This window comes from Convolutriloba macropyga, chromosome 11, assembly GCF_964194025.1.
Source record: "Convolutriloba macropyga chromosome 11, txConMacr16.3, whole genome shotgun sequence".
Classification (NCBI taxonomy): Eukaryota; Metazoa; Xenacoelomorpha; order Acoela; family Convolutidae; genus Convolutriloba; species Convolutriloba macropyga.
Genome location: NC_134478.1, coordinates 41,842,460 through 41,849,676, shown reverse-complemented (window position 1 = coordinate 41,849,676; position 7,217 = coordinate 41,842,460).

The following is a 7,217-nucleotide window of genomic DNA, read 5'->3' as shown; positions in this document are numbered from 1 at the left end:
TCACTTTCAACGTCATTATCTGTGATTACAGATATTTTGACCAATTTCGACCAATTTCAACATTATTTTTTAATTTCGCGTACTTTTGCCCCGAGTGAAACCGATTGATGCTATTGTTGTGGTTTTTCACAATTTAATGTATTCAGATTGTATTAGAGCGCTTTATTTTTTCAAGATCTCTGAAAAGATATCAAGTTGGAGAACGGATTTCGACCACATCAAAAAGTCAAGGGAGCCAAAAGGTGACCAGTTTCAGGACCTCAAACCTGGTTTTCAATGGAAGTTCAAAATCAGTGTTTTTTAATCAAATTTTTGTTTTAAGAGAAAGTTTATTTGGCGCGTGCTGTAACATAATTTAATTTCGCTGTTTTTCTTTTGATTTTTTAAAAAAATTCTGAAAATGAAACTTTTATTCTGATTGTGCATGTTTGTCTTTCTGTTTTTTGTCAAGTTAATTGATCTCTTTACTTCCCATCGAGATTGTCATTGGGCTTTTTCGAAACTATTTATTGTTATCAATTCATTTTAGCTTCTCGACACTTCTGAAAATTTGGAATGAAAAATTTTCAACTAATCTGTCTGACCGGCAGATCAAGTGAACAATGCCAGTCAGAAAGACAAAAACTGCCAACAATTGAGAAACCAAAATAGTCAAACTAACTAAACAATTTAAAAAAAACAAATATTAAAAATAACAAAACTAATATAAATTATAAAAACCAACAGAGAAAATGTTAATAAGCCGTTGCATAATCAGAACGCGTTCGGACAAAACCAAAATAACTTAAGTAAAATTAACAACAACACTAAAAATAGGAACAACAATGCTATGAATCGACTGTCTAATAATGCATCAAACAATTGGAAACAAAACTCACTGCACTCAAGTCTCCCTGCAAACCAGCATGGTCAATCGCCCTTTCCTCCGTGTAAGGATGCTGATCAATCAATTGAGTCTTAGGAGAAAGGAAAAGAAAGTCATATACTCGCTCATGCCTTGAATATCAGAAATGATCAACGGACCAACGGTATGAAATTGTGATCAAGGACAACCTTTGCTCTAACTGCTTGAGCAACAAACATTTTATCATATTAAGCAGCTCTGTCTGTGCTCAAAACGATGCAAAACATGTAAAGGATTTCACCACCCAACTTTTCATGATCCTTCAGAAGAAGTTAAGCGGCCCACCGCTGCTCTCAACAATCAACCCCAATCAGCCAACACAAGATCTTACGAGCAGGCAAAATCTGCCATCCGTTCAACAAAAAAAATCAAAACAAAAGTACTGAAACCGTCAACAGAAAAAAAGCCAGACAACAGGATATGATTAATTGTTTTCTGCACAATCACAACAGCAGAGTTTTCAACGTGCCTATTTGAGTTCTTCGAGTCCGAACCAAAATTTTAGTGTCAACCGAAAAAAATCACCCTGAGTGTTATGAACAACTACAAGCAACACCAGTTTCATTTGTAAACGGAGGTAATGTGCTCGATACCTACGCCTTGATTGATCCCGGAAGCCAATTCACCTTCCTGCTGGTTAAAGTTACTAGATTTCTTCAGCTTCCCTGCGAATATCAAGCATCAACAACTCAACAGTACCTTAACACTGAACTTGAAATGCCAGTGTCAAAAACAAATGAAACAGTTACAGTAACTTTTTTTGATTAAATCAACCAACAATTAAGTATTGCAAGAGCCTTTTACCCGCCATGTCTCAACGTATCACACGCTAAAATTCTGGAATGCAACCAATTATGTGACACCCTCAAGGAACTTAGTCACAGTTTTTCCCTGACATAGCCAATGGCGCAAAAAGGCACCCTGCTTAGTGCCAATACGTTGGCCATTACGTAGCCAGTCGATGTACTTCAAGTTAGCAAAAAGCGTCCACTTGGCGTCAAAACTAATCTTAATTAGACTATCGCTGGAGATTACGAGCTTTCTCATGCCGGAAATACATTGTGGAGCCCTTCTGGGAAATAGAAGCTGAAATTACATTACCCGAAAAAATTTAAGACAACTCACTAGACAAATTAGCAGTGAAAACGTTAAAAAACTCAACCTGTCACAACCGTCAAATATTAAATTGGCCTTCACCGGAACCCTGCTATGAAACTCCAAAACAACTACTTCCCTACTGTCAGTGAAGTGAATTGTCTACAAAAACTACTGCAAAAAGATCCAAGTCTCAATCGAAAGTGCAACCAGACACTCCAAACAGCTCCGAACAAAAATTTTGTAAAGCCAGTCCAAATGCAAGCGCCACCTCCAGAGTCAATGTGGTACTTACCTCATCATCCAGTCGCTAATCCATACATATCCGGAGAGAATTGCCATTAAAAAAGCATCAAAAATTAGCTGCCAATCAATGAACTCAAATCTTCTACTCAAATCTCCTCATTTACTGCATAACTTAGTAAGATTTTTGTTGAAATTCAGAACACACCCGGTTTCGGTTCTGTCAAACATTGAAGAAATGTTTATGCAAATTGCCGTCAGACAAGTATACCGGTCTGCTTTTCGTTTTTTCTGGATGATAGACAACAACATCCAACGACTCCAGTTTACGAAATTTATCTTCGGTGCTATAGGTTCAACTTCTTGCGCAATTTTGTTTGTGCTTCTTATGTGTGCGGAAGATTACAAAATTCAGTCTCCAGCAGCCTTGAACGCCCTTAAGCACTTTTTTTTATATGGATGACTACATTCCGTCTCTGCCAACAGTAGCAGAAGCCAAAACATACATTTCAAAGACGAAAGATTGCCCAAAAATTGGTGGTTTCAGGTTGACAATGTTTGTTCCAAACAAACCAGAGGTTCTCGCTGAAATCTCAGCCGATGACAAAGACGAAAAAAGAGACAATGAGACTTCTCGCTCAAAAATTGAACGTAACAACTGACGATTTTTTCATGTTTCCCCTACAACAATATCCTAATAATGCCACAGTGTACACACAAATGATGCTGGTTTGGTATCCTCAATCTTTGATCCCCTCGGCTTGTTGACTCCTCTGACAATTAGATTCAAAATGAATCTGCGGTAGATTTGAAAAGTTGGAAAAAATGGGAGCAGTTGATACCACTGGAACTACAATATGCCCTCCAGAAAGTTCTAAACAGCTAATTTGGCATGCCAGAAACTCGAATACCAAAAGTTGTTCATAACTTGAGCAAAAATCCAACAAGTCAAATTCACAGTTTTTTAGATGCCTCAGTGGCAGCCGTTGCTTACCTCCCCACCACTAATAGCCAAAAAGTCAGCAGCAAGATTTTTTTCTCATGGGAAAGTGCAAACTTGCCAACATTAAACAAATAAGCGTGTTAAGAATGGAATTAGAAGGCACCGTTATAAGAGTGCATCTTCTAGAACTGATTCAAAGAAAAATGACGGTGACATTCACCAATTGTTTCTTTGGTACGACAGTCAAATAGTTTTGAAATGAATAGCAAAAAATCAAAACTTTTTTCGTTCCAACCCTTTGCAAGAAACTCATAAAAAATTTTTTCACGCAAGTTAAGGTATCACATCTCAACTGATCTCAATCCCGCTGATCACGGAACTCGCCGTCTTGAGACCAATGAATATCAGCCGAATTGGTCAGAGCGACCCTATTTCCTTTGCGAAAACGAGTAGTCGTGGAAGGAGATACACAAATCACGAGCAATATGTGCTGCAGGGACGAGAAGTCCGAGGACGCTTAAGCCTGTAGACAATTTGAGCCAATTCTTCAGATGTAACAAAATTTTCCCGATAATTTCAACAGTGTTCACTGTAATTTATCGTTCGAAGAAAATGAGAACAATCACACACCAGCACAGTATACAACTAAAAACATTCAATCACCCAGATGTTATCTCCTGAAGTTCTCTCAGGACCTTTTTTTTCAACCCGATTGTTATCGATTGCAGTTCACACCAACAAAACTGGATTTGGAAAAAAAATCTAATCCGTTTGCACGCCAATGGCAAAGTTCTTCGTTTGTTCTTGGAGCATGCGCATCAAATTTGCCTTTACCACTACAAAGAACCAACAAAAGCCTTCAATCAACAAAGTTACCCTGTGATTGGCCTTCCCCAGGGATTAGCAAGCATACGATTTCATTGTTTTTTATGTCGACGCTTTGACACGAAAAACATTCAACCAATTATGCGCCTCTACCCAATTTTCATTTTCCGACAACAGAAACCCATTTCTCTTTTACTAATTATGGCGTATATTTTTTGAACCAGTCTACATCGAAGATTCCAAAGGCGTTGCAGAAAACGCTGTGGTCTGATACGTAGATGCATGGTGACGCGTGCAGTTCTTTTTTCATCACTTCAAAACTTGTCCAGTCCTAAACACAGATACGTTTCAATGCCTTCAGAAAAATTTGCAGTCGTCAATGCTAGCCCAAGTTCTTTACAGCTACAAAGAATATCCTTCGTTTTAGCTTCTCAAGTACTAAACAAATGTGTTAAATCCTTGGACAATGACAGCTTCTACAAACCTTTAGCAGTGGCCAGTATAAAGTGGAAAATCAATCTGTCATACGGCCCACATTTTGGTGGCAACTAGGAGAGTTTGATTCAGAGCGCCAAATGAACGGTCTTTCTCGTTCTAGGATCAAGAACACTGTGGTTTGAAACTATGTTCACAATGATGGTACAAAGCGGAATCAATTCCAGACCTCTGACTAACGTTGCTGAGAAACGTGGCAACGAGGAGCTTTTGACACCAAACCGCTTTCTTATCCAGCATCCCTTCAATAGCTTGCTACCAGGACAATTTAGAAACAAGCAACCTGCAAGCTTGAAGACATGGAAGAATACGCACAAGAAGATGATCAATATACGGCGACGCTTGGTGAAATAGTATCTGCCCACCCTTAGCAGACGGTCAAAATGTAAAAACAGCGATCAGCCGCTCAAAGTGGACGACATAGTTTGGGCAATGAAAGACCAAACACCATGAGGCATTAGGCCACTGGGAAGAGTCATGGAGACAACACAAGGACGAGATGGAGAAACACGAGTGTAAAGGCAAAAACTGCTTATGGCACGTACGATCGCCCCGTTACCAGACGTGTTTTTTCTTCGTAGTTTTCTTAACGATTTTCTCGCACCGGTTTTATGCATCGTAAATTACCCCTCTTTTCCCTATCGGATCTACTAATAATATTGATGAAATGGCTGCCTAAAGTTTCAGAGGCAATATCAAAGAAGATGACAATTAATTTCAATCAACTGATGTCTCAGAAAGCCCTTGATGCCCTTTTGTGCCCTTGAAGCATGTTGCCAATAATATTATTGCAATCTTTAAGACTATTATGATGATTTCAAAAAGACGAAACATGAACTCCGACTTGTCCAGTAATTTGAAACTTAGACGTGCTCTTTTAACAAAAGAATAGACTATGGAAATGTTTTGAAACAACGTATGCTGAGTCATTTGCTTTGAGGTTCATTAATTATTTTATCCAAAAGCTATTGATAGTCATGTCGTTGGATTATTCCTTTCTGGGTTGAAGTTGACGATCTGTCCTATGTTTTCGAATTTACCGTCTTCCTCTTTTTGCGTTTCGACACACCCGTCGACACACATCCGTGTTCGAAGTTAGGTTTGAACTGGTTTTAAATGGATAAATTTGTTTTTTTTTCACTTATTCATCGTAATGTTCCAATCAGTTCTGCCTATGTCCCTTTTACAAGATAACCTTCCTGTTGTTAACCTCAGTTGTATACACGTTTGTCCTTATTGTAGAATCCATCAAGTTTTGTGTTCATATAACTTAGCATACGCTGATCGTGGTCAGAACGATTGTTTCTGAAAGTTTCCTATTTCTGATTCTGTCGGTATGTATTCAATATATCTCGAGAATGAAACTCAACAGGGTGTGAACAATAGGTTCAAACGCACATCACTGAGCCTCTGTGTTATTGGTTTATTTTAGAATTTGAGCAAATTTTGCTGAAATTTAGTCAATCTCCCGAAACGTAGACTTACAAGAATAAACCAAAAAGCAGAAGTTTTTAATGATTGCAGATCTGACGACACAAAGAAACATAATTAAAAATAATGTCAGAAGCTTTTTTCTCTGCTCCAAACTGCCGACAAAAAGTTGGACGAATTTTCAGTCAGCGTCAGTCAAGACAACCTTACAAATTGATGAACCTGATATTTTAGATGTTTTCGAATAAGTTTAGAGGATGACATAGTTAATAGAGATTGATGAGATCAAAATCTAGTGGAGTGTCTTTAAGCTTGATTTAATGGAAAAATGTTGATCTATTTTTCTGATGGTAGATTTGACTGAGGATTAGGACCAAAGAAAATTATATGTCGTGGAAGACAACCTCCCTGCCCGTGTAACAAAATTGTTTCGTTGATTATTCTTGTAAAATGTCTCACAATGATGGCTTCGATAGACGCTAACTCCTTCTGACAGTGAAGATATAGCAGAACAGCTAAAACAAATTGAAATTAATTGCTTATTGTTTTTGTTCCGACCCCTCGGGGGGGGGGGGGGGAACTATATACTCAAATGGGTTTTTTTGTTCAGACAATTTTGGCCAATCGACATAATAATCGTAGAGAGTTGTGAGTGGTGTCATTAGAAAGCCCTTCCAGCGTAGAATATGGAAATAAAAAGATTTTTTCAATTTTTGTTTTTTATAGGGAGTTATCGAGGTTTACAGTTTTGTGAATATTAGACATAATTCAGCTGTTATTTTTTCACATTTTTGACCAAATTTCCGTCAATATTGCTAAAATATGTTAAAATTCTTAATTGAAGTGTTATTAATTTTATCTCTAACGATAGAGGAGGGCTGCTGAATTGTTGAATCCGAGTTTTTTGGCTAGAACTTATGCTAAATTTTTCAAAATTCAGATTTTTTTGTCGAAAAAATGGCTTATTTAGCCCTGTTGCGATCAAAAAACTTTTGATACTCATTTTATATATTTGTTGAGGTCCTTTTGAACGTATATAACTTTGCGATTTCCTAAATAGCCAAATAGTACCATATGAAGTGCCCTAGCAATGTTTTAACTTGTTAAAAGTGCAGAATTTACCCTATAATCAAAGAGTGCTAATTTTGCCTGTTTTTTAAAATGCTGTATCTTCTCAGAAAGTGATCTGAGAACACTAAACCCCCCCCCCCCTTTTGTTTTTCTAGTGGGACCAAACTACGATCAATGGTATAGGTCTCAACTCGTACCTTTGACCTAAAT